Source organism: Prionailurus viverrinus, unplaced genomic scaffold (assembly GCF_022837055.1).
Source record: "Prionailurus viverrinus isolate Anna unplaced genomic scaffold, UM_Priviv_1.0 scaffold_55, whole genome shotgun sequence".
In the NCBI taxonomy this organism is placed as follows: Eukaryota; Metazoa; Chordata; class Mammalia; order Carnivora; family Felidae; genus Prionailurus; species Prionailurus viverrinus.
Window position 1 is genome coordinate 1,812,359 of NW_025927617.1, and position 27,018 is coordinate 1,839,376.

At 39.0% G+C, this 27,018-nt stretch overlaps 1 protein-coding gene and 1 pseudogene across 5 annotated transcripts in view; both read right to left on the reverse strand.

The window, feature by feature from the left end:
• Window positions 1-27,018, reverse strand: part of ZDHHC15 (zinc finger DHHC-type palmitoyltransferase 15) — a 357,936-nt gene that overhangs the window by 264,863 nt on the left and 66,055 nt on the right. The window lies entirely within an intron of this gene.
• Window positions 23,717-24,740, reverse strand: LOC125159658 (nucleosome assembly protein 1-like 1; annotated as a pseudogene).

A 27,018-nucleotide genomic window follows, 5' to 3' on the forward strand; every position in this document is an offset into this window, starting at 1 on the left:
ACCAAGGTTTGCTGCCCTTGGCTGGTGTCTTTTTTCCTATGTAAGGCAACAGGGAATACTGGCGCTGCCAGTTCTTTTGTCCCTGGAGAGGCTGTGCCGCCAATCCCAAATGCACTCTGAGCAGGGAAACTGTTTCTCCCTGTGTAACCCAGGGGAATCCTCAGACCATGCTGCCTGCTCCTGGGTCTCTGCCTTCCTTCCCCATTGGAGCACCCCAAAGCCCATCAGGCATGACACTGGTGATGGCATGGACCTCCAAAACTTGAGACTACACTCCAGTACTTATAAAAAACCTTGCGGTAAATAGTTTTGGGGAAGAGACTTTCTTGTGCAATCCCCTGTATGGTCTTTCACTCTTTCAATCTCTCTCGCTCTCCATGATCAGGGCTCCCTCCCCTTCACAGCACCGGCAGTTCTTTTCTCCTCCAAATCAACTCTCTGCAGCTCCTACATTGCACAATGTGGCTGTTTTTCTAACTCTAGTTGTGCAGTTTTGCTCTCTCAGTCCTCAGGTCAATTTCTTGGGTGCTCAAAATGATTTGATATTTAGCTGTTCAAGGGACAAGGCAATTATAGGGTCCCCTTAGTCCTCTGCCATCTTAACTCCTACCCCCTCAAAAATTTTTTATCTTAGTTTACATTCTTATCACCTCTTCCTCCAGAGCCTAGCGTTTGTGAAGTGTTATTGGAACTTTTGATCTTAGACAATACTTTAAAATTGTTTATGTGTTATCTTTTGCTATCTTTTTGTTTCTTTGATTTTATACAGGAAAGATTCCATGTCTATCTAAGTTATAAGGGACATATGCTAACTCCTGTCCTAGAGTATGGAATGGATTATGGAACTTTGGGTTGCAAACAAATCAGGAGAAAAAAACCCTTAATTTTTACCTTCTCATTGTGCACTTCAAAGGTAATAAATATTTGCAATTTGGTCCTCTTGAATATTGAAAACTAAATTCTTATACTTAGTAGTATTTTAAGGGTATTTAGTTTTTATTCCAATGATTGAGATTTTAAATTGTTCCAGCTCATACTACCCGTTAACAACTGGTTTAATCATAAAATTGAGAATAGGTGACTCCCATGCCCGTATCCCAATGTTCCACACGAGTTATGAATAGTTTTTTTAAGATGAGTAGAAAATGAGGGATCAAGAGGTGAAATGACTAAGTCAAAGACAACCACTGGATTGGTAGACTATGGACTATGCTATAGATTTTATAAGAATCTTAGAGAACAAACACCTGAAGATAACACAGCATCGTATGTTAATTGTACTGCAATTTTAAAAAAAAATCTTAAAGAACATAGAGATCTTCTAGTTTAACTTCCTCATTTTATAGAGAAATAACTGAGGCACAGAGAGTATGTGACTTGATTAGGGTTACCTAGCAAAATTATGAAAGCAATTCAACCAGAATCCAGGCTTCCTTATTGCCATCAAAATCTCTTTTCTTTGGAACAGTAGTTCCAAAATTCCAGTGTGCATCAAAATCACTTTGGGAGGTTATTAGAATGCAGATTCCTAAGCTCTACATCAAAGATTCTGAATGAGAAGTCTCAGATGGAGTGCAAGAATCTAGCAACTCCCCCCAAGTGATTCTGAGACAGATGAATCATGGAAAACAGGACCTTAGGGGTCATTTGGTTGTTCAACCTACCATATTGGAGAGTAAGTTCTCCAACATCCCTGGCAGGAAATTTCCACATCTCTGCCACATTTTTCACCCTCCAGTGAGTATTACTGAATTATGGATGGGATCCATGATTCTCAATTTTATGTTTCTCCCTATATATATAATGTTCCTAAGCTATGGTTCCAAATGTGTGGAAGTCCATTCCTTTTCTGCCTTAAAGATGAGAAAATATTTCTTTATAATTAATTAATTAAGTGTGATGCTCTTAGTGAGATTCTATGTTACTAGAATAATAAAAGAGCTTGTGAACAATATACCTGAACTGCCAATACTCATTGACATTGGAATGAAACAGGAAAACATCTTTTTTAAGCACATAGGCACTGTAGAGTCTTTTGCTTATCTGGTAGTGATCACAGTCATGTGGCATCAGAAACTGCTGGAGCTGTGATTACCACATGAAAGCCAAACACCTTTCAAGTGTTTTTTCCTTCTACAATGCGCAAAAGTTTTCAGGAGAAGCAGAAATCAACCATAAGGAACACGACCAACTAACTGCCAAAGAAAAATCCACTTAGCATGCGGTTTTTCTGAATTTAGTCACTGTGTTCCAATGTCAACATCTCATTATGGAAATAGCTCCTGAAATGAGAAAGCCACTTGAATTTTTTTCCTGAAATAATAATTCATAAATACCTTGATAAAAATTAAGGAATCGAGAGGGGGCGGCAAGATGGCGGCTTAGGAGGATGCTGGGCTCACCGCACGTCCTGCTGATCAGGTAGATTCCACCTACACCTGCCTAAATAACACAGAAAACCGCCAGAGGATTAGCAGAATGGAGTCGCCAGAGCCAAACGCAGACGAGAGGCCCACGGAAGAGGGTAGGAAGGGCGGCGAGGCGGTGCGCGCTCCACGGACTGGCGGGAGAAAGCCGGGGCAGAGGGGCGGCTCGCTAGCCAAGCAGAGCCCCCGAGTTTGGCTTGCAAAAGCGGAGGGGCCTGACGGACTCTGTTCCCACAACAAGCGCCACTTAGCGTCTGGGAGGTCATAAGTTAACAGCTCTGCTCGGAAAGCGGGAAGGCTGGAGGACAAAGGGAGGGAGAGCTGCTGAGCCCCCTGACGACAGAGCTCAGTTTGGTGGGGAACAAAGGCGCTCGCCAGCACCATCTCCCCCGCCCATCCCCCAGCCAAAATCCCAAAGAGAACCAGTTCCTGCTGGGGAACTTACTCGCTCCCCGCAAACACCCAACTCTGTGCTTCTGCGGAGCCAAACCTCCTGCAGCGGATCTGACTCCCTCCCGCTGCCACAGGGCCCCTCCTGAAGTGGATCACCTAAGGAGAAGCGAGCTAAGCCTGTCCCTCCTGCCCCCGTGCACCTTGCCTACCCACCCCAGCTAATACGCCAGATCCCCAGCATCACAAGCCTGGCAGGGTGCAAGTAGCCCAGACGGGCCACGCCACCCCACAGTGAATCCCGCCCCTAGGAGAGGGGAAGAGAAGGCACACACCAGTCTGACTGTGGCCCCAGTGGTGGGCTGGGGGCACACACCAGGTCTGACTGTGGCCACGCCCACCAACTCCAGTTATACACCACAACACAGGGGAAGTGCCCTGCAGGTCCTCACCATGCCAGGGACTATCCAAAATGACCAAGCGGAAGAATTCCCCTCAGAAGAATCTCCAGGGAATAACAATAGCTAATGAGCTGATCAAAAAGGATTTAAATAATATAACAGAAAGTGAATTTAGAATAATAGTCATAAAATTAATCACTGGGCTTGAAAACAGTATAGAGGACAGCAGAGAATCTCTTGCTACAGACATCAAGGGACTAAGGAACAGTCACGAGGAGCTGAAAAACGCTTTAAACGAAATGCATAACAAAATGGAAACCACCACAGCTCGGCTTGAAGAGGCAGAGGAGAGAATAGGTGAACTAGAAGATAAAGTTATGGAAAAAGAGGAAGCTGAGAAAAAGAGAGATAAAAAAATCCAGGAGTATGAGGGGAAAATTAGAGAATTAAGTGATACACTAAAAAGAAATAATATATGCATAATTGGTATCCCAGAGGAGGAAGAGAGAGGGAAAGGTGCTGAAGGGGTACTTGAAGAAATCATAGCTGAGAACTTCCCTGAACTGGGGAAGGAAAAAGGCATTGAAATCCAAGAGGCACAGAGAACTCCCTTCAGACGTAACTTGAATCGATCTTCTGCACGACATATCATAGTGAAACTGGCAAAATACAAGGATAAAGAGAAAATTCTGAAAGCAGCAAGGGATAAACATGCCCTCACATATAAAGGGAGACCTATAAGGCTCGTGACTGATCTCTCTTTTGAAACTTGGCAGGCCAGAAAGAATTGGCACGAGATTTTCAGGGTGCTAGACAGAAAAAATATGCAGCCAAGAATCCTTTATCCAGCAAGTCTGTCATTTAGAATAGAAGGAGAGATAAAGGTCTTCCCAAACAAACAAAAACTGAAGGAATTTGTCACCACTAAACCAGCCCTACAAGAGATCCTAAGGGGGACCCTGTGAGACAAAGTCCCAGAGACATCACTACAAGCATAAAACATACAGACATCACAATGACTCTAAACCCGTATCTTTCTATAATAACACTGAATGTAAATGGATTAAATGCGCCAACCAAAAGACATAGGGTATCAGAATGGATAAAAAAACAAGACCCATCTATTTGCTGTCTACAAGAGACTCATTTTAGACCTGAGGACACCTTTAGATTGAGAGTGAGGGGATGGAAACTATTTATCATGCTACTGGAAGCCAAAAGAAAGCTGGAGTAGCCATACTTATATCAGACAAACTATATTTTAAATTAAAGGCTGTAACAAGAGATGAAGAAGGACATTATATAATAGTTACAGGGTCTATCCATCAGGAAGAGCTAACAATTATAAATGTCTATGCGCTGAATACCAGAGCCCCCAAATATATAAAACAATTACTCATAAACATAAGCAACCTTATTGAGAAGAATGTGGTAATTGCAGGGGACTTTAACACCCCACTTACAGAAATGGATAGATCATCTAGACACACGGTCAATAAAGAAACAAGGGCCCTGAATGAGACATTGGATCAGATGGACTTGACAGATATATTTAGAACTCTGCATCCCAAAGCAACAGAATATACTTTCTTCTCGAGTGCACATGGAACATTCTCCAAGATAGATCATATACTGGGTCACAAAACAGCCCTTCATAAGTTTACAAGAATTGAAATTATACCATGCTTACTTTCAGACCACAATGCTATGAAGCTTGAAATCAAACACAGAAAAAGTCTGGAAAACCTCCAAAAGCATGGAGGTTAAAGAACACCCTACTAACGAATGAGTGGGTCAACCAGGCAATTAGAGAAGAAATTAAAAAATATATGGAAACAAACAAAAATGAAAATAGAACAATCCAAACGCTTTGGGACGCAGCAAAGGCAGTCCTGAGAGGAAAATACATTGCAATCCAGGCCTATCTCAAGAAACAAGAAAAATCCCAAATACAAAATCTAACAGCACACCTAAAGGAACTAGAAGCAGAACAGCAAAGGCAGCCTAAACCCAGCAGAAGAAGAGAAATAATAAAGATCAGAGCAGAAATAAACAATATAGAATCTAAAAAAACGGTAGAGCAGATCAACGAAACCAAGAGTTGGTTTTTTGAAAAAATAAACAAAATTGACAAACCTCTAGCCAGGCTTCTCAAAAAGAAAAGGGAGAGGACCCAAATAGATAAAATCATGAATGAAAATGGAATTATTACAACCAATCCCTCAGAGATACAAACAATTATCAGGGAATACTATGAAAAATTATATGCCAACAAATTGGACAACCTGGAAGAAATGGACAAATTCCTGAACACCCACACTCTTCCAAAACTCAATCAGGAGGAAAGAGAAAGCTTGAACAGACCCATAACCAGTGAAGAAATTGAATCGGTTATCAAAAATCTCCCAAGAAATAAGAGTCCAGGACCAGATGGCTTCCCAGGGGAGTTCTACCAGACGTTTAAAGCAGAGATAATACCTATCCTTCTCAAGCTATTCCAAGAAATAGAAAGGGAAGGAAAACTGCCAGATTCATTGTATGAAGCCAGTATTACTTTGATTCCTAAACCAGACAGAGACCCAGTAAAAAAAGAGAACTACAGGCCAATATCCCTGATGAATATGGATGCAAAAATTCTCAATAAGATACTAGCAAATCGAATTCAATGGCACATAAAAAGAATTATTCACCATGCTCAAGTGGGATTCATTCCTGGGATGCAGGGCTGGTTCAACATTCGCAAATCAATCAACGTGATACATCACATTAACAAAAAAAAAGAGAAGAACCATATGATCCTGTCAATCGATGCAGAAAAGGCCTTCGACAAAATCCAGCACCCTTTCTTAATAAAAACCCTTGAGAAAGTCGGGATAGAAGGAACATACTTAAAGATCATAAAATCCATTTATGAAAAGCCCACAGCTAACATCATCCTCAACGGGGAAAAACTGAGAGCTTTTTCCCTGAGATCAGGAATACGACAAGGATGCCCACTCTCACCGCTGCTGTTAAACATAGTGCTGGAAGTTCTAGCATCAGCAATCAGACAACAAAAGGCAATCAAAAGCATCAAAATTGGCAAAGATTAAATCAAGCTTTCGCCTTTTGCAGATGACATGATATTATACATGGAAAATCCGACAGACTCCACCAAAAGTCTGCTAGAACTGATACATGAATTCAGCAAAGTTGCAGGATACAAAATCAATGTACAGAAATCAGTTGCATTCTTATACACTAACAATGAAGCAACAGAAAGACAAATAAAGAAACTGATCCCATTCACAATTGCACCAAGAAGCATAAAATACCTAGGAAAAATCTAACCAAAGATGTAAAGGATCTGTATGCTGAAAACTATAGAAAGCTTATGAAGGATATTGAAGAAGATTTAAAGAAATGGAAAGACATTCCCTGCTCAAGGATTGGAAAAATAAATATTGTCAAATGTCAATAGTACCCAAAGCTATCTACACATTCAATGCAATCCCAATCAAAATTGCACCAGCATTCTTCTCAAAACTAGAACAAGCAATCCTAAAATTCATATGGAACCACAAAAGGCCCCGAATAGCCAAAGGAATTTGAAGAAGAAGACCAAAGCAGGAGGCATCACAATCCCAGACTTTAGCCTCTACTACAAAGCTGTCATCATCAAGACAGCATGGTATTGGCACAAAAACAGACACACAGACCAATGGAATAGAATAGAAACCCCAGAACTAGACCCACAAACGTATGGCCAACTCATCTTTGACAAAGCAGGAAAGAACATTCAATGGAAAAAAGACAGCCTCTTTAACAAATGGTGCTGGGAGAACTGGACAGCAACATGCAGACGGTTGAAATTAGACCACTTTCTCACACCATTCATAAAAATAAACTCAAAATGGATAAAGGACCTAAATGTGAGACAGGAAACCATCAAAACCTTAGAGGAGAAAGCAGGAAAAGACCTCTCTGACCTCAGCCGTAGCAATCTCTTACTCGACACATCCCCAAAGGCAAGGGAATTAAAAGCAAAAGTGAATTACTGGGACCTTATGAAGATAAAAAGCTTCTGCACAGCAAAGGAAACAACCAACAAAACGAAAAGGCAACCGACGGAATGGGAAAAGATATTCGCAAATGACATATCGGACAAAGGGCTAGTATCCAAAATCTATAAAGAGCTCACCAAACTCCACACCCGAAAAACAAATAACCCAGTGAAGAAATGGGCAGAAAACATGAATAGACACTTTTCTAAAGAAGACATCCGGATGGCCAACAGGCACATGAAAAGATGTTTAGCGTCGCTCCTTATCAGGTAAATACAAATCAAAACCACACTCAGGTATCACCTCACGCCAGTCAGAGTGGCCAAAAGGAACAAATCAGGAGACTATAGATGCTGGAGAGGATGTGGAGAAACGGGAACCCTCTTGCACTGTTGGTGGGAATGCAAACTAGTGCAGCCGCTCTGGAAAGCAGTGTGGAGGTTCCTCAGAAAATTAAAAATAGACCTACCCTATGACCCAGCAATAGCACTGCTAGGAATTTATCCAAGGGATAAAGGAGTACTGATGCATAGGGGCACTTGTACCCCAATGTTCATAGCAGCACTCTCAACAATACCAAATCATGGAAAGAGCCTAAATGTCCATCAACTGATGAATGGATAAAGAAAATGTGGTTTATATACACAATGGAATACTATGTGGCAATGAGAAAAAATGAAATATGGCCCTTTGTAGCAACGTGGATGGAACTGGAGAGTGTGATGCTAAGTGAAATAAGCCATACAGAGAAAGACAGATACCATATGTTTTCACTCTTATGTGGATCCTGAGAAACTTAACAGGAACCCATGGGGGAGGGGAACGAAAAAAAAAAAGAGGTTAGATTGGGAGAGAGCCAAAGCATAAGAGACTGTTAAAAACTGAGAACAAACTGAGGGTTGATTGGGGGGGGTGGGAGGGAGGAGAGGGTGGGTGATGGGTATTGAGGAGGGCACCTTTTGGGATGAGCACTGGGTGTTGTATGGAAACCAATTTGTCAATAAATTTCATATATTAAAAAAAAATTAAGGAATCAGAAACCACATGGTGGAAGTAGCATAAAGTTGTTATTAACAACATCTTTTGCCAGAAGGATGCCTTTTCTAGCTGTTGTTCCTGGGGAATAATGGAAAATGAGTGTGTGTGTGTGTGTGTGCGCGTGCGCACGTGTCTGTATGTATGCACACACATAAACTTTCTTGAGTAAATAAGAATAAATACACCAGATAAACTTCTCCAAGATTTTATTTTATTTAAAAAAATTAATGGTTATTTATTTTTGGGAGAGAGAGAGAGCGAGGGAGGGAGTGAGGGAGAGACAGAGAAAGAGAGAGAGAGAATGAGTGGGGGATGGGCAGAGAGAGAGGGAGACACAGAATCCAAAGCAGGCTCCAGGCTCTGAGCTGTCTGCACAGAGCCTGACGTGGGGCTCAAACTCATGAACCATGAGATCATGACCTGAACTGTAGTCGGACACTCAACCGACTGAGCCACCCAGGTGCCCTGCAGACAAACTGTTCTAAAGGCAGCAAGATAAGCATCAAAATGGGGAAAAGAGGAAAATATGAAGCTTTGCCATAAAAATGTAAACGATATATTTATATTTAAATATACATATATACAAATGTAAATAAGTAAATGCTACGGCTGTTATTGTGGCCAATTATACAACATACCTTCTTTCTTTAAAAGCTATTACTGAAAACTATGTTTAGTTCAAAAAGATACAATTTTCTATAATATCTTTTGTATCAATTGATGACTAAAAGCATTTGAGTTAGTAAACTTGGGTAATGGGGAGAAGGGTAAAACTTTCAACCACATACCATGATTCTCACAGGAGTAGCAGCTATACCTTTACCAATTGAAAGAGTCCTCATTAAAATCCCCATTTTGGCCCCAAATAGAAACCCCCCGATTATTATCAGGGGAAAATTGTCAGCCAGACAGTCACCTCTCTCTTTGATTAGGAGACACCTATCAATGAGGTTTTGACTCTAATATTTGAGTTTACTGCCTTACTTTACTTTCACTGCCTTAAAAGCTCTAACAAAGAGGTGAAACTTCTCTCACAGCTATTTGAAGGAGTACTTGAAGAGAATGGGGTTAGAGGCCCATAGGTTGTAGCCAAAGAGCTAAGGATAATTCACGAGAACCCAAGAACTATCCAAGAGTTGTTTCCATTATTTAGCTATCCCTCACCCCAGGAGAATATAAGATTTTCTTAGCAGTTATTTTCTTTTTAAAAAAATTTTTTAAGATTTATTTATTTTTGAGACAGAGAGAGACAGAGCATGAATGGGGGAGGGACAGAGAGAGAGGGAGACACAGAATCAGAAGCAGGCTCCAGGCTCTGAGCCATCAGCCCAGAGACTGATGTGGGGCTCAAACTCACGGGCCGCGAGATTGTGACCTGAGCTGAAGTTGGACGCTTAACCGACTGAGCCACCCAGGCGCCCCTCAACAGTTATTTTCAAGGTTTAGCCAGCTACTCCTTAGGAGTCTCTCTGATAGTAGGATCAACTTCTAGTGCCAACATATGGAATCATATTTTAAAAGAACATGATTATCTTTATTGATATCAATTTCAAATATATCTTTAGTCTATAACAATTCTGGGAGGTAATGAGTTTCATAAGTTTGCCAACCCCTGTGCAAGGCAGGGCTTCCTTTAATTGTCTTAAACTCAGTATTATTTTTTAAGTTTCAGAGAGCTTTCTAGTCCTTGTATATTGGAATTGGGTAAACAACACAAAGCTAACAATTTATATAGTCTACATGTGTTTATAAACTTTGAGTATGGGTCAAAGCCTCAGTCCCTCAAAGGTAAGTGGTCTGTGAAAACAGCAGCATCTGAGATAAAGCTTAGGAGGAAGGTTCTGCCTGGGGCTTGGTCACATACAGTGTAAAAGCAGGGAGTGGATGGAAGCTGAAGACAAAGGACAGGTGCTCAATTGCTGATCAGGGAGAATAGAGTTCTCATACTATAGACTGCGTAGCTGGGTGATGACATTTTCACCCTACTGGGCATGTGCATATGCATCTACAAGTGCCACAACAATCCACCCCAGTAACCTAAGCAGGTCCATATAGTGGAGAATGGAGCCATTACACTAAGCACCCCCCAACTGGCCTAACCTCGCTCTTCAGGAACACAAGTCTCTCCACCTGCTTTGGTTATGGACTATAAATCACTTCACAGTTTGACTTCTAGGGGAAAACGAACTAATTTCAACCGTATTTCAGTCTGCTTGTGGTCCATCTATTAAATTTTCTTTTTTTCATTTCTTTTCTTTTTTTGAAAACAGAACAGAAAAAAATCATTGTTATTTTCCATTTTTATTAAGCCGTTTTATTTAATTTTTTCTACTATATTTTTATTTTTGTGTAAATTTTTTCAAATTCTATTTTACTTCCATCATTTCATTTTATCCTACTTCAGTGTATTCATTTTTTCAATTTTTCAAGTGATTTCCTTTTTTTTCTTTCTTTCCCCTTTTTTCTCTAATTTATCAGCCCCTCTCAACACCCAGACCAAAACAAACCTAGGATCTAGCATCATTTATATGATATTGTGTGTGTGTGTGTGTGTGTGTGTGTGTGTTGTTTTTAATTTTTTAATTTTAATTTTTTTACCTCATTAATTCCTGTTCTCCCTTTAAAATAACAAAATGAAGGAATTCACCCCAAAAGAAAGAGCATGAAGAAACAACAGGCAGGGACTTAATCAACACAGATACAAGCAAGATATCTGAACCAAAATTTAGAATCACGATAATAATACTAGCTGGAGTCAAAAATAGATTAGAATCCCTTTCTGCAGAAATACAAGAAGTAAAAGCTAGTCAGGATGAAATAAAAAATGTTATAACTGAGCTGCAATCTTGAACGGATGCCATGGTGGCAAGGATGGAATAGGCAGAGCAGCGAATCAGCATTATAGAGGACAAACTTATGGAGAACAATGAAGCAGATAAAAAGATTGACACTAAGGCAAAAGACCACGATTTAAGAATTAGAGAAATCAGTGACTCATTAAAAAGGAATAACATCAGAATCATAGGGGTCCCAGAAGAGGAAGAGAGAGAAATAGGGGAAGAAGGGTTATATGAGCAACTCATAGCGGAAAAGTTGCCTAACCTGGGGAAAGACACAGACATCCAAATCTAGGAGCACCGAGGTCTCCAGCAGATTCAAAAAAACTGACCATCAACAACACATATCATAGTCAAATTCACAAAACACTCAGGCAAAGAAAGAATCATGAAAGCAAAGGAAAAAAAAGTCCTTAACTTATAAGGGAAGACAGATCAGGTTTGCAGCAGATCTATCCACAGAAACTTGGCAGGCCAGAAATGAGTAATAGGATAGATTCAATGTGCTGAATCAGAAAAATATGAAGCCACAAGTTCTTTCTCCAGCAAGGCTGTCATTCAAAATAGAAGGAGAGATTAAAAGTTTCCCAGACAAACAAACATTAAAGGAGTTCATGGACACTAAACTAGCCCTGCAAGAAATTTTAAAGGGGACTGTCTGAGAGAAAAGTTGAAAAAAGAAACAAATAAAGACCAAAAGAAACAAAGACTAGAAAGGACCAGAAAACACCAGCAGAAACTCCAACTCTACAAACAACATAATGGCAATAAATTCAAATCTTTCAGTGCTCACTCTAAAAACCAATGGACTAAATTCTCTAATCAAAAGACACAGGGTAATAGAATGGATAGGAAAACAAAATCCATGAGTATGGTGTTTAAAAGACACCCACTTTAGACCTAAGACACCTTCAGATTGTAAGTAAGGGGATGGAGAACCATCTATGATGCTAATGATCAACAAAAGAAAGCCGGAGTAACCACACTTATATCAGACAATCTAGACTTTAAAATAAAGAGTGTATCAGAGATGAAGAAGGACATTATATAATAATTAATGGGTCTATCCACCAAGAAGACCTAATAATTACAAACGTTTATGCTCCAAATGTGGAGATACCCAAATATATAAGTCAATTAATCACAAACATAAACTCATTGATAAGAATTCGATAATAGTAGGGGACTTCAACACCCCACTCACAGAAATGGACAGATCATCAAATCAGAAAATCAACAAGGAAACAATGTCTTTGAATGACACACTGGACCAGATGAACTTAGTAGATATATAGTTCATCCTAAAGCAGCGGAATATACGTTATTCTCCAGTGCACATGGAATGTTCTCCAAAATAGACCACACGGGACACAAATCAGCCCTCAACAAGTACAAAAACATTGAGATCATATTGTGCATATTTTCGGACCACAATGCTATAAAATTTGAAATCAACCACAAGAAAACATTTGGAAAGGTAACAAATACTTGGACTCTAAAATACATCCTACTAAAGAATTAATCTGCTAACCAGGAAGTTAAAGAGGAAATTAAAAAGTACATGGAAACCAATGAAAATGATAACACAATAACCCAAAACCTCTGGGATGCATCAAAGGCGGTCATAAGAGGTACGTATATAGCAATACATGCCTTCCTAAAGAAGGAAGAAAGGTCTCAGATACACAACCTAACCTTATACTTTAAAGACCTGGAAAAAGAACAGCAAATAACCCCCCAAATCAGGGGAAGACAGGAAATAATAATGATTAGAACAGAAATAAATGCTATCCAAACCAAAAAAACAATAGAACAGATCAATGAAAACAGAAGCTGGTTCTCTGAAATAATTAACAAAGTTGATAAACCACTAGCCATTTTGATCAATAAGAAAAAGGAAAGGAACCAAATAAATAAAATAAAGAATGAAAGAGGAGAGATCACAACCAACACAGCAGGAAAAAAAACACATTAATAAAAGAATATTATGAGCAATTGTATGCCAATAATATAGGCAACTGGAGGAAATGGACAAATTTCTAGAAACATATACACTACCAAAACTAAAACAGGAAGAAATACAAATTTTGAACAGACCCATATCCAGTAAAGAAATTGAATTGGCAATCAAAAATCTCCCAAAACACAAGAGTCCGGGGCCAGATGGCTTTCCAGGGGAATTCTCTCGCCACTTTTATTCATTCAACATAGTATTGGAAGTCTTAGCCTCTACATTCAGAGAACAAAAAGAAATAAAAGGCATCCAAATCGGCCAGGAGGAGGTCAAATTTTCACTCTTCTCAGATGTTATGATGGTCTATATGGAAAACCCAAAAGATTCAACCCAAAAAACTGCTAAAACTGATCCAAGTTTTCAGCAATTTCACAGGATATAAAATCAATGTACAGAAATCATTTTCATTCCTATACAACAACAATGAAGCAACAGAAACAGAAATAAAGGAATCAACCCCCTTTACATTTGCACAAAAAACCATAAAATATGTAGGAATAAGCCTAGAGGTGAAAAATCTATACAATGAAAACTATAGAAAGCCCATGAAAGAAACTGAGGAAGACACAAAAAAAATGCAAAAAGATTCCATGCTCCTGGATACGAAGAACAAATACTGTTAACATGTCAATACTACCCAAAGCAATCTACATATTCTTTTTATTTTTATTTATTTTTATTTTTTCAATATATGAAATTTATTGTCAAATTGGTTTCCATGCAACACCCAGTGATCATCCCAAAAGGTACCCTCCTCAATACACATCACCCACCCCCCATCAACCCTCAGTTTGTTCTCAGTTTAAGAGTCTCTTATGCTTTGACTCTCTCCAACCCTAACCTCTTTTTTTTTCTTCCCCTCCCCCATGGGTTTCTGTTAAGTTTCTCAGGGTCCACATAAGAGTGAAAACATATGGTATCTGTCTTTCCCTGTATGGCTTATTTCACTTAGCATCACACTCTCCAGTTCCATCCACGTTGCGACAAAGGGCCATATTTGGTTCTTTCTCATTGCCATGTAGTACTCCATTGTGTATATAAACCACAATTTCTTTATACATTCATCAGTTATTGGACATTTAGGCTCTTTCCACAATTTGGCTATTGTTGAGAGTGCTGCTATAAACATTGGGATACGAGTGCCCTATGCATCACTACTCCTGTATCCCTTGGGTAAATTCCTAGCAGTGCTATTGCTGGGTCATAGAGTAGGTCTATTTTTAATGTTCTGAGGAACCTCCACACTGCTTTTCAGAGGGGCTACACCAGTTTGCATTCCCACCAACAGTGGAAGAGGGTTCCCATTTCTCCACATCCTCTCCAGCATCTATAGTCTCCTGATTTGTTCATTTTGGCCACTCTGACTGGCGTGAGGTGATATCTCAGTGTGGTTTTGATTTGTATTTCCCTGATGAGGAGCAACGTTGAGCATCTTTTCATGTGCCTGTTGGCCATCCGGATGTCTTCTTTAGAGAAGTGTCTATTCATGTTTTCTGCCCATTTCTTCACTGGGTTATTTGTTTTTCAGGTGTGGAGTTTGGTGAGCTCTTTATAGATTTTGGATACTAGCCCTTTGTCCGATATGTCATTTGCAAATATCTTTTCCCATTCCGTTGGTTGCCTTTTAGTTTTGTTGGTTGTTTCCTTTGCTATGCAGAAGCTTTTTATCTTCATAAGGTCCCAGTAATTCACTGTTGCTTTTAATTCCCTTGCCTTTGGGGATGTGTCGTGTAAGAGATTGCTACGTCTGAGGTCAGAGAGGTCTTTTCCTGCTTTCTCCTCTAGGGTTTTGATGGTTTCATGTCTCGCATTCAGGTTCTTTATCCATTTTGAGTTTATTTTTGTGAATGGTGTGAGAAAGTGGTCTAGTTTCAACCTTCTGGATGTTGCTGTCCAGTTCTCCCAGCACCATTTGTTAAAGAAACTGTCTTTTTTCCATTGGATGTTCTTTGCTGCTTTGTCAAAGATTAGTTGGTCATACATTTGTGGGTCTAGTTCTGGGGTTTCTATTCTATTCCATTGGTCTATGTGTCTGTTTTTGTGCCAATACCATGCTGTCTTGATGATGACAGCTTTGTAGTAGAGGCTAAAGTCTGGGATTGTGATGCCTCCTACTTTGGTCTTCTTCTTCAAAATTACTTTGGCTATTCAGGGCCTTTTGTGTTTCCATATGAATTTTAGAATTGCTTGTTCTAGCTTCGATAAGAATGCTGGTGCAATTTTGATTGGGATTGCATTGAATGTGTAGTTAGCTTTGGGTAGTATTGACATTTTCACAATATTTATTCTTCCAATCCATGAGCAGGGAATGTCTTTCCATTTCTTTATATCTTCTTCAATTACCTTCATAAGCTTTCTATAGCTTTCAGCATACAGATCTTTTACATCTTTGGTTAGATTTATTCCTAGGTATTTTATGCTTCTTGGTGCAATTGTGAATGGGACCAGTTTCTTTATTTGTCTTTCTGTTGCTTCATTGTTAGTGTATAAGAATGCAACTGATGTCTGTACATTGATTTTGTATCCTGCAACTTTGCTGAATTCATGTATCAGTTCTAGCAGACTTCTGGTGGAGTCTATCTGATTTTCCATGTATAATATCATGTCATCTGCAAAAAGCGAAAGTTTGACTTCATCTTTGCCAATTTTGATGCTTTTGAATTCCTTTTGTTGTCTGATTGTTGATGCTAGAACTTCCAACATTATGTTAAACAACAGCGGTGAGAGTGGGCATCCCTGTCGTGTTCCTGATCTCAGGGAAAAAGCTCTCAGTTTTTCCCCGTTGAGGATGATGTTAGCTGTGGGCTTTTCATAAATGGGTTTTATGATCTTTAAGTATGTTCCTTCTATCCTGACTTTCTCAAGGATTTTTATTAAGAAAGTTTGCTGGATTTTGTCAAAGGCCTTTTCTGCATCGATTGACAGGATCATATGGTTCTTATCTTTTCTTTTATTAATGTGATGTATCACGTTGATTGATTTGCGAATGTTGTACCAGCCCTGCATCCCAGGAATGAATCCCACTTGAGCATGGTGAATAATTCTTTTTATATGCCGTTGAATTCGATTTGCTAGTATCCTCTTGAGAATTTTTGCATCCATATTCATCAGGGATATTGGCCTGTAGTTCTCTTTTTTTACTGGGTCTCTGTCTGGTTTAGGAATCAAAGGAATACTGGCTTCATAGAATAAGTCTGGAAGTTTTCCTTCCCTTTCTATTTCTTGGAATAGCTTGAGAAGGATAGGTATTATCTCTGCTTTAAACATCTGGTAGAACTCCCCTGGGAAGCCATCTGGTCCTGGACTCTTATTTGTTGGGAGATTTTTGATAACCGATTCAATTTCTTCGCTGGTTATGGGTCTGTTCAAGCTTTCTATTTCCTCCTGATTGAGTTTTGGAAGAATGTGGGTGTTTAGGAATTTGTCCATTTCTTCCAGGTTGTCCAATTTGTTGGCATATAATTTTTCATAGTATTCCCTGATAATTGTTTGTATCTCTGAGGGATTGGTCGTAATAATCCCATTTTCATTCATGTTTTTATCTATTTGGGTCATCTCCCTTTTCTTTTTGAGATGCCTGGCTAGAGGTTTGTCAATTTTGTTTATTTTTTCAAAAAACCAACTCTTGGTTTCGTTGATCTGCTCTACACTTTTTTTAGATTCTATATGATTTATTTCTGCTCTGATCTTTATTATTTCTCTTCTTCTGCTGGGTTTAGGCTGTCTTTGCTGTACTGCTTCTAGTTCCTTTAGGTGTGCTGTTAGATTTTGTATTTGGGATTTTTCTTGCTTCTTGAGATAGGCCTGGATGGCAATGTATTTTCCTCTCAAGACTGCCTTCGCTGCATCCCAAAGCGTTTGGATTGTTGTATTTTCATTTTCGTTTGTTTCCATATATTTTTTAATTTCTTCCCTAATTGCCTGGTTAACCCACTCATTCTTTAGTAGGGTGTTCTTTAACCTCCATGCTTTTGGAGGTTTTCCAGCCTTTTTCCTGTGGTTGATTTCAAGCTTCAGAGCATTGAGGTCTGAAAGTACGCATGGTATAATTTCAATTCTTGTATACTTATGAAGGGCTGTTTTCTGACCCAGTATATGAATTATCTTGGAGAATGTTCCATGTGCACTTTAGAAGAAAGTAGATTCTGTTGCTTTGCGATGCAGAGTTCTAAATATATCTGTCAAGTCCATCTGATCCAATGTGTCATTCAAGGCCCTTATTTCTTTATTGACCGTGTGTCTAGATGATCTATCCATTTCTGTAAGTGGAGTGTTAACGTCCCCTGCAATTGCCACATTCTTATCAATAAGGTTGCTTATGTTTATGAGTAATTGTTTTATATATTTGGGGGCTCCGGTATTCGGCACATAGACATTTATAATTGTTACCTCTTCCTGATGGATAGTCCCTGTAATTATTATATAATGCCCTTCTTCATCTCTTGTTACAGCCTTTAATTCAAAGTCTAGTTTGTCTGATATAAGTATGGCTACTCTAGCTTTCTTTTGGCTTCCAGTAACATAATAAATAGTTCTCCATCCCCTCACTCTCAATCTAAAGGTGTCCTCAGATCTAAAATGTGTCTCTTGTAGACAGCAAATAGATGGGTTGCTTTTTATCCATTCTGATACCCTATGTCTTTGGTTGGTGCTTTTAGTCCATTTACATTCAGTGTTATTATAGAAAGATACGTGTTTAGAGTCATTGTGATGTCTGTATGTTTTATGCTTGTAGCGATGTCTCTGGTACTTTGTCTCAGAGGATCCCCCTAAGGATCTCTTGTAGGGCTGGTTTAGTGGTGACAAATTCCTTCAGTTTTTGTTTGTTTGGGAAGACCTTTATCTCTCCTTCTATTCTAAATGACAGACTTGCTGGATAAAGGATTCTTGGCTGCATATTTTTTCTGTTAATCGCATTGAAGATCTCCTGCCATGCCTTTCTGGCCTGCCAAGTTTCAAAAGAGAGATCAGTCACGAGTCTTATAGGTCTCCCTTTATAAGTTAGGGCACGTTTAACCCTTGCTGCTTTCAGAATTTTCTCTTTATCCTTGTATTTTGCCAATTTCACTATGATACGTCATGCAGATCGATTCAAGTTACGTCTGAAGGGAGTTCTCTGTGTCTCTTGGATTTCAATGCCTTTTTCCTTCCCCAGATCAGGGAAGTTCTCAGCTATTATTTCTTCAAGGACACCTTCAGCACCTTTCCCTCTCTCTTCCTCCTCTGGGATACCAATTATGCGTAGATTATTTCTTTTTAGTGTGTCACTTAGTTCTCTAATTTTCCCCTCATACTCCTGGATTTTTTTATCTCTCTTTTTCTCAGCTTCTTCTTTTTCCATAACTTTATCTTCTAGTTCATCTATTCTCTCCTCTGCCTCTTCAATCCGAGCCGTCGTTGTTTCCATTTTGTTTTGCATTTCGTTTAAAGCGTTTTTCAGCTCCTCTGGACTGTTCCTTAGTCACTTGATCTCTGTAGCAAGAGATTCTCTGCTGTCCTGTATACTGTTTTCAAGCCCAGCGATTAATTTTATGAGTATTATGCTAAATTCACTTTCTGTTATGTTATTTAAATCCTTTTTTTATCAGTTCATTAGCTTTTGTTATTTCCTGGAGATTCTTCTGAGTGGAATTCTTCCGTTTGGTCATTTTGGATAGTCCCTGGAGTGGTACGGACCTGCAGGGCACTTCCCCTGTGCTGTGGTGTATAACTGGAGTTGGTGGGCGGGGCCGCAGTCAGACCTGATGTATGCCTCCAACCCACCGCTGGGGCCACAGTCAGACTGGTGTGTGCCTTCTCTTCCCTTCTCCTACGGGCGGGATTCACTGTGCGGTGGCGTGGACCGTCTGGGCTACTTGCACACTGCCAGCTTGTGGTGCTGGGGATCTGGTGTATTATCTGGGGTGGGTAGGCAAGGTGCACGGGGGCAGGAGGGGCAGGCTTAGCTTGCTTCTCCTTAGGTGATCCACTTCAGGAGGGGCCCTGTGGCAGCGGGAGGGAGTCAGACCCGCTGCCAGAGGGTTGGCTCCGCAGAAACACCGCGTTGGGTGTTTGGGCGGAGCAAGTTCCCTGGCAGGAACTGGTTCCCTTTGGGATTTCGGCTGGGGGATGGGCGAGGGAGATGGCACTGGCGAGGGCCTTTGTTCCCCGCCAAGCTGAGCTCTGTCGTCTGGGGCTCAACAACTCTCCCTCCCGTTGTCCTCCAGCCCTCCGGTTCTCTGAGCAGAGCTGTTAGCTTATAACCTCCAGATGTCAAGTCCCGCTTGCTGTGGGGACACACTCCATTCCGCCCCTTGGCTTTTGCCAGCCAGACGCGGGGCCTCTGTTTGGCCGGCGGGCCGCCCCTCTGCCCCGGCTCCCTCCCGCCAGTCAGTGGAGTGTGCACCGCCTCGCCGCCCTTCCTACCCTCTTCCGTGGGCCTCTCGTCTGCGCTTGGCTCCAGAGACTCCGTTCTGCTAGTCTTCTGGTGGTTTTCTGGGTTACTTAGGCAGGTGTAGGTGGAATCTAAGTGATCAGTAGGATGCGCAGTGAGCCCAGCGTCCTCCTAAGCCGCCATCTTCGGAACCCCCCCGCAATCTCCATAGTCAATGCAATCCCTTTCAAAGTAACACCAGCATTCCTCACAGAGTAGAACAAATAATCCTAAAATTTGTATGGAACCAGAAAAGACCCCGAATAGCTGAAGAAATCTTGGAAAAGAAAACCAAAGCAGGAGGCATCACAATCCCAGACTTCAAGCTATACTACAAAGCCGTAATCATCAAGACAGTATGTTACTGGCACAAAAACAGACACTCAGTCAATAGAACAGAATAGAGAACCCAGAAATGGACCCACAAACATATGGCCTACTAGTCTTTGACAAATCAGAAAAGGATATCCAATGCGGTAAAGACAGTCTCTTCAGCAAGTGATGCTGGGAAAACTGGACAGCGACATGCAGAAGACTAAACCTGGACCCCTATCTTAGACCATACACAAAAATAAATTCAAAATTGGTGAAAGACCTAAATGTAAGAGAGGAAGCCACTAAAATCCTTGAGGAGAAACCAGACAAAAAAACTCTTTTATCTCGTCCACAGAAAGTACTTACTCAACACATCTCCAGAGGCAAGGGAAACAAAAGCAAAAATGAAGTATTGGGACCTCATCAAAATAAAAAGCTTCTGCACAGTGAAGGAAACAATCAGCAAAACTAAAAGGCAGCCGACAGAATGGGAGAAGATATTTGCAAATGACATATCAGAGAAAGGGTTAGTATCCAAAATCTATAAGGAACTTATCAAACTCAACACCCAAAAAACAAATAATCCAATAAAGAAATGGGCAAAAGACATGAATCGACACTTCTCCAAAGAAGACATCCAGATGGCGAACATGAAAAAATGCTCACCATCACTCATCATCAGGGAAATACAAATCAAAACCACAAAGAGATACCACCTCACACCTGTTACAGTGATTAACATTAACAACTCAGGCAAGAACAGATGTAGGTGAGGATGCGGAAAGAGGATGTCTTTTGCACTGCTGGTGGGAATGCAGGCTGGTCAGACACTCTGGAAAACAGTATGGAGGTTCCTCAAAAAATTAAAAATAGAACTACCCTATGACCCAACTATGACACTACTAGGTACTTATCCAAGTGATACAGGTATGCTATTTCGAAGGGACACATGCACCCCAATGTTTATAGCAGCACTATCAACAATAGCCAAACTATGGAAAGGACCCAATGTTCATTGTTGGATGAATGGTAAAGAGAATGTGGTATATGTTTATTCAATGGAGTATTACTCAGCAATCAAAAAGAATGAAATCTTGTCATTTGCAACTATGTGGATGGAACTAGAGGGTATTATGCTAAGTGAAATTAGTCAGAGAAAGACAAATATCATATGACTTCACTCATTTGAGGACTTTAAGACACAGAGCTGATGAACACAAGGGAAGGGAAGAAAAAATAATATAAAAACAGGGAGCGGAACAAAAGATAAGAAAGTCTTAAAAATGGAGAACAGAGAGTTACTAGAAGGTTTGTGGGAGGGGGGATGGGATAAATGTGTAAGGGGCATTAAGGAATCTATTCCTGAAATCATTGTTGCACTATATGCTAACTAATGTGGATGTAAATTAAAGAAAATTAAATTAAAATAAATGAAAAAGAAAAAGAAAAAGAAAACCAATGCTGGAGGCAACATAATTCTGGACTTTAAGCTGTATTACAAAGCTGTAATCATCAAGACAGTATGGCTCTTGCAAAAAAAGAGATACATAGATCAAGGGAAAAGAAGAGAGAACCCAGAAATGGACTCACAAATATATGGCCAATTAATCTTTGACAAAACAGGAAAGAACATCCAATGGCAAAAAAGATAGTCTCCTTAGCAAATGGTGTTGGTAAAACTGGACAGCAACATGCAGAATAATGGACCTGAACCACTTTTTACACCATACACAAAAATCAAACTTAAAATGGATGAAAGACTTAAATTTGAGACTGAAAACCATCAAAATCCTAGAGGAGAAAACAGGCAACAACCTTTTTGACCTCGGCTATAGAACTTCTTACTGGACATGTCTCCAGGGGCAAGGGAAACAAAAGCAAAAGTGTATTATTTGGACCTCATCATGAAAAAACAGCTTCTGCACAGTGAAGGAAAGAATCAACAAAATCAAAGGCAATTGATTGAATGGGAGAAGATATTTGCAAATGACATATCTGATAAAGGGTTAGTATCTAAAATCTATAAATATTTTATCAAACATAAAACCCCAAAACAAATAATCCAGTGAAGAAATGGGCAGAAGGCATGAACGGACACTTTTCCAAGGAAGACATCCAGATAGCCAACAGACACATGAAAAGATGCTCAACATCACTTATCATCAGGGAAATACAAATCAAAACCCCAATGAGATACCACCTCACATTTGTCAGAATGGCTAAAGTTAAGTCAGGAAACAACAGATATTGGCAAAGATGCAGAGGAAGAGGAGCCCTTTTGCACTGCTAATGGGAATACAAACTGGTTCAGTCACTCTGGAAAACATTATGGAGGTTCCTCAAAAAATTACATATAGGGCCCAACAATTACACTACTAGGTATTTATCCAAAGATAAAAAAAATGCTGATTCGAAGGGGCACATGCACCCCAATGTTTATAATAGCAGTATCAACGGTAGCCTATTTATGGAAAGAGCCTAAATGTACATTAACTGATGAATGGATGAAGAATATGTGGTATATATACACAATGGAATATTACTCAGCAATAAAAAAGAATTAAATTTTGCCACTTGCAACAATGTGGATGGAACTAGAATGTATTATGCTAAATGAAATAAAGTCAGTCACAGAAAGATAAGTATCATATGAGTTCACTTATATGGGGAATTTAAGAAAGAAAACAGATGAACATAGGGGAAGGGAAGTAAAAATAAGATCAAAACAGAGTGGGTGGCAAACCATAACAGACTCTTAAATGCAGAAAACAAACTGAGGGCTGTTGGAGGATTGTTGAGTCAGGGGATGGTCTAAATGGGGGATGGGTATTAAGGAGGGCACTTGTTGGGATGAGCACTGGGTGTTATACGTAAGTGACAAATCACTAAATTCTACTCTTGACACCATTATTACAATATATGTTAACTTAGATTTAAATAAAAAATGAGGCTTAACCTCTGAAAATAGGCTTTCTTCAACTCCCAGTAGTAACCAATAACCACACTATGAGTTTTTCTTTTTTTCTAATGTTTATTTTTGAGAGAGAGAGAGAGAGAGAGAGAGAGAGAGAGAGAGAGAGAGAGAGAAAGACACAGAGCGTGAATGGTGGAGGGGCAGAGAGAGAAGGAGACACAAAATCCAAAGCAGGCTCCAGGCTCTGAGCTGACAGCACAGAGCCGACACGGGGCTCAAACTCACAAACTCTGAGATCATGACCTGAGCTGAAGTCAGATGCTCAAACAACTGAGCCACCCAGGCACCCCAAGTTAGGTTTCTTTATTATCATTTCCTTACTAGGTTTCTTACTATTTCACCTAAAATACAAAAATCCATTTATAATCTAAGTTATAAGTTGTGGTCTTAATTGAGATTCTTAACCATATATTTGTCTTGACAAATTTTGTTTTTGTTTTTTAAGTAATGATTTGTCTTAGGCAAATACTTTGTATAACAAAGTAATGAAAGGCCCACCTAGTGCAAGCAAACTTAAACCCAATTCAACTACCGCTGAAAAAAAAATACTTTGGTTCTTCAGGGGAAATCATTAGCAAAACAATAAATAAAACTCTTTCTTTTACCAGTTCTGTAACTTTTATAGCCGTACGTAATCTAAAATCTTTGTTATGTGATAAAAATTACTCCAGAAGAATCAAATCATATACTAATGAATGAACATGCATGAAAGATTGTGCAATCAATAGATCTGACAGAAAAACTATAGTTAAAATGTTAAGTAGAACAAATTGGTCTTTAAAATTTTTAGTTCCTTTCCTTTAAAAAATTACTGGATCTTCCAAGAAAATACAAAACCATAAGGCTGTAAGTAAATAATAGTTGTGTTTAGGCTATTACAGTGCAGGTTATCCTTAAGGCCACATATATCCTGCTTTACTGCTGCCTGCACTCTGCTGGGTTTTGATATTTTTTTTTCAAGTCATAGTCTGGATAATTTTCCTTATCTCCTTCTTCCCCTTCCTCATCTGCTTCTTCATCAAAATCATCATCATCATCAACTTCAAGAGCTTCTTTAGTAATGTATAACACTGATCTTGGGATTATATGCTCATGTAAAAAGTGACCAATTTCAGTCTGCAGCAAGGATAGCTTCAGCAGCAACATCCAGATCTCCACTCTTTGGAACTTCAAGAGGGGCAAAAAAAAATTAAAGAAAGAGTCATTGGAAACTGTTTTGGCCACAATACAAACTATCCCACGTCCCTGTGTTTCTGCTGCTTCTCAATGGTTTTCAAAATGATATTCTTTCCTTTTATTCCAATCTGGCATCCTGTACAACCCATAATTTCTGGTCTATCAAAAAAAAAGGGATCAGAATCATCCGCTTCTGACCTCATCCTCTATATCTTGTCAACACTTTATTTTCGAAATATTCATTGGGTTCAAAGTGAAATTCTAAGACAAAACTCATCTGCTGGTCAGCATCTGAGAACTTCACTTTACTATCTTTCAAGTGCTTTAGAACAGGTTCACCATGCCCCTGAGCCATATCACTGAGCAAGTCAACATTCTTAAAAACAATCAACCAGAATTCAGGAATTCCCTTGGGGTCTTCTTTTTCTTCAACCTTTTCCTCATCTTTAATCTTGGCTTTTTCTTTCAGCTCCTCAGAAATTTCATCCTCCTCATATGGTTTCCATTCAAATTCTTCTTCTATAGGTTCATAAATTGCATTAATGATCTCAAATCAGTTATCAAATAGAGGCTGATAGAGAACAGCATACTATCTTTCAAGATCATGAACTTCCTCATGGAATTTGGTTTCTATCTGTGCACGTTTAACTTGAAGGTTTTGAGAACATTCACTCGTCTTTTAATTACCCTAGGCAAGTTGTCAACTTCTGCCATGTTGAAGTAAGAACTCCAAATATCGGTGGCGAGAATGGGGAGCCAACTGGCTGGAGCTGCCCAGGCAGTGACTCAGGGTGGCAGAGGGAGGAGCAGGAGGTTGTTCCACAAGCAGATAATACTAAAAAAGTCGTCAATGTTTTATAGTTTTCAGAGTACAAGTCTTTCACCTCCTTGGTTAAATTTTTTTCTTGTTATTTGTGTGTGTGTGTGTGTGTGTGTGTGTGTGTGTGTGCAATTGTAAATGGAATTATTTTCTTTATTTCTCTGCTACTTTGTTATTAGTGAATAAACATGCTATCGATTTCTTGGTATTAACTTTTTGTCCTGCAACTTCACTGAGTTCATTTATTATTTCTGGTAGTTTTTGGTGGAGTTTTTTTGGGTTTTCTATATATTGTATTATGTCAGCTGTAAATAGTGACCATTTAACTTCTCTCTTACCAATATGGATGCTTCTTATTTCTTTTTCTTGCCAGATTGCTGTGGCTAGGACTTCCAGTACTGTGTTGAATAAAAGTTGCAAGACTGGACATCTTTGTCTTGTTCCTGCTTTTAGAGAAAAAGCACTCAATTTTTCACCATTGAGTATGATAGCTGTGGGTATTTCATACATAGCCTTTACAATGTTGAGGTATGTTCCCTCTAGATTCACTTTGTTGAGACTTTTTATCATGAACAGATGTTTGATTTTTGTCAAATGCTTTTTCTGCATCTATTGAGATCATATGATTTATATCCTTTGTTTTGTTGATGTAGTATATCACATTGATTGATTTGCAAATATTGAACCATTCTTACATCCCCAGAATAAATCCCACTTGATTGTAGTGAATGATCTGTTAATGTATTGTTGAATACAGTTTGATAATACTTTGTTGAGGATTTTTACATCTCTGTTTATCAAGCATATTAGCCTACAGTTTTCTCTGTTTGTGGTATCTGTCTGCTTTTGGTATCAGGGTAATGCTGATCTCATAGAATGTATTTACAAACTTTTCTTCCTCTTCTATTTTTTGGAAAAGTTTGAGGAGAATAGATATTAATTCTTCTTTAAATGTTTGGTAGAATTTACCTGTGAATCCATCTGATCCTGTACTTTTAATTTTGGGTAGTTTTTTGATTACCAATTCAATTTTTTTTTACTAGTAATTGATCTGCTGAGATTTTGTTTCTTTATAATTTAGTTTTGGAAGATTGTATGTTTTTAGGATTTTATTCATTTCTTCTAGATTGTCCAATTTGTTGGCATATAATCTTTCATAGTATTCTCTTGTAATCCTTTGTAACAACTGGTGAGTCTGGATAAGGGTTTGCTAATTTGGTTTATCTTTTCAAAGAACCAGCTCTTGATTTTGTTAATCTTTTCTATTGTTTTTTTTCTCTATTTCATTTATTTCTGCTCTAATCTTTATTTCCTTCATTTTACTAGCTTTGGGCTTTGCGTGTTCTCCTTTTACTACTTCCTTTAGGTATATGGTTAGGTTGTTTATTTCAGCTTTTTCTTGTTTCATGAGATAGGCCTGTATTACTCTTTATAATTGTTTTCACTGTGTCCCAAAGATTTTGGACTATTGTGTTTTCATTTTTATCTGTTTCCATATTTTTGTGTCATTTTCTTTTATTTCTTCATAAATCCATTGGTTGCTTAGTGCCATTTTGGTTAGCCTTCATGTATTTGTGGGTGTTTTCGAGTTTTTTCCCTGTGATTGATTTCTAGTTATATACTATGGTGGTTGGAAAAGGTGTATGGTGTGATTTCAATTTTCTTAAATTTATTGAGGCCTGTTTTTTGGCCTAACATGTGATCTATTCTGGAAAATGTTCCATGTGCACTTGAAATAATGTATATTCTGTTGTTTTTGGATGGAATGTTTTGTATATATCTGTTATATCCATATGATCTAATGTGTTATTCAAGAACTCGTTTCTGTATTGATTTTCTGCTTGAATGATCGATCTATCGATGTAAGTGTGGTGTTAAAGTCTCCTACGATTATATTGCCATCAATTTCTCTCCTTATGTATGTTAATATTTTCTTTATGTATTTAGGTGCTCCAATGTTGAATGTGTAAATATTTATAATTGTTATATCCTCTTACTGGACTCTCGCCTTTATCATTATGTAATACTCTTCTTTGTATTTTGTTATAGTCTTTGTTTTAAAGTCTATTTTGCATGATGCAAGTATTGCTATCCTGGTTGTTTTTCACTTCCAATTGAATGGTAAATGTTTTTCTATTTCCTCACTTAAGTTTGTTTGTGTCTTTCCTTTTG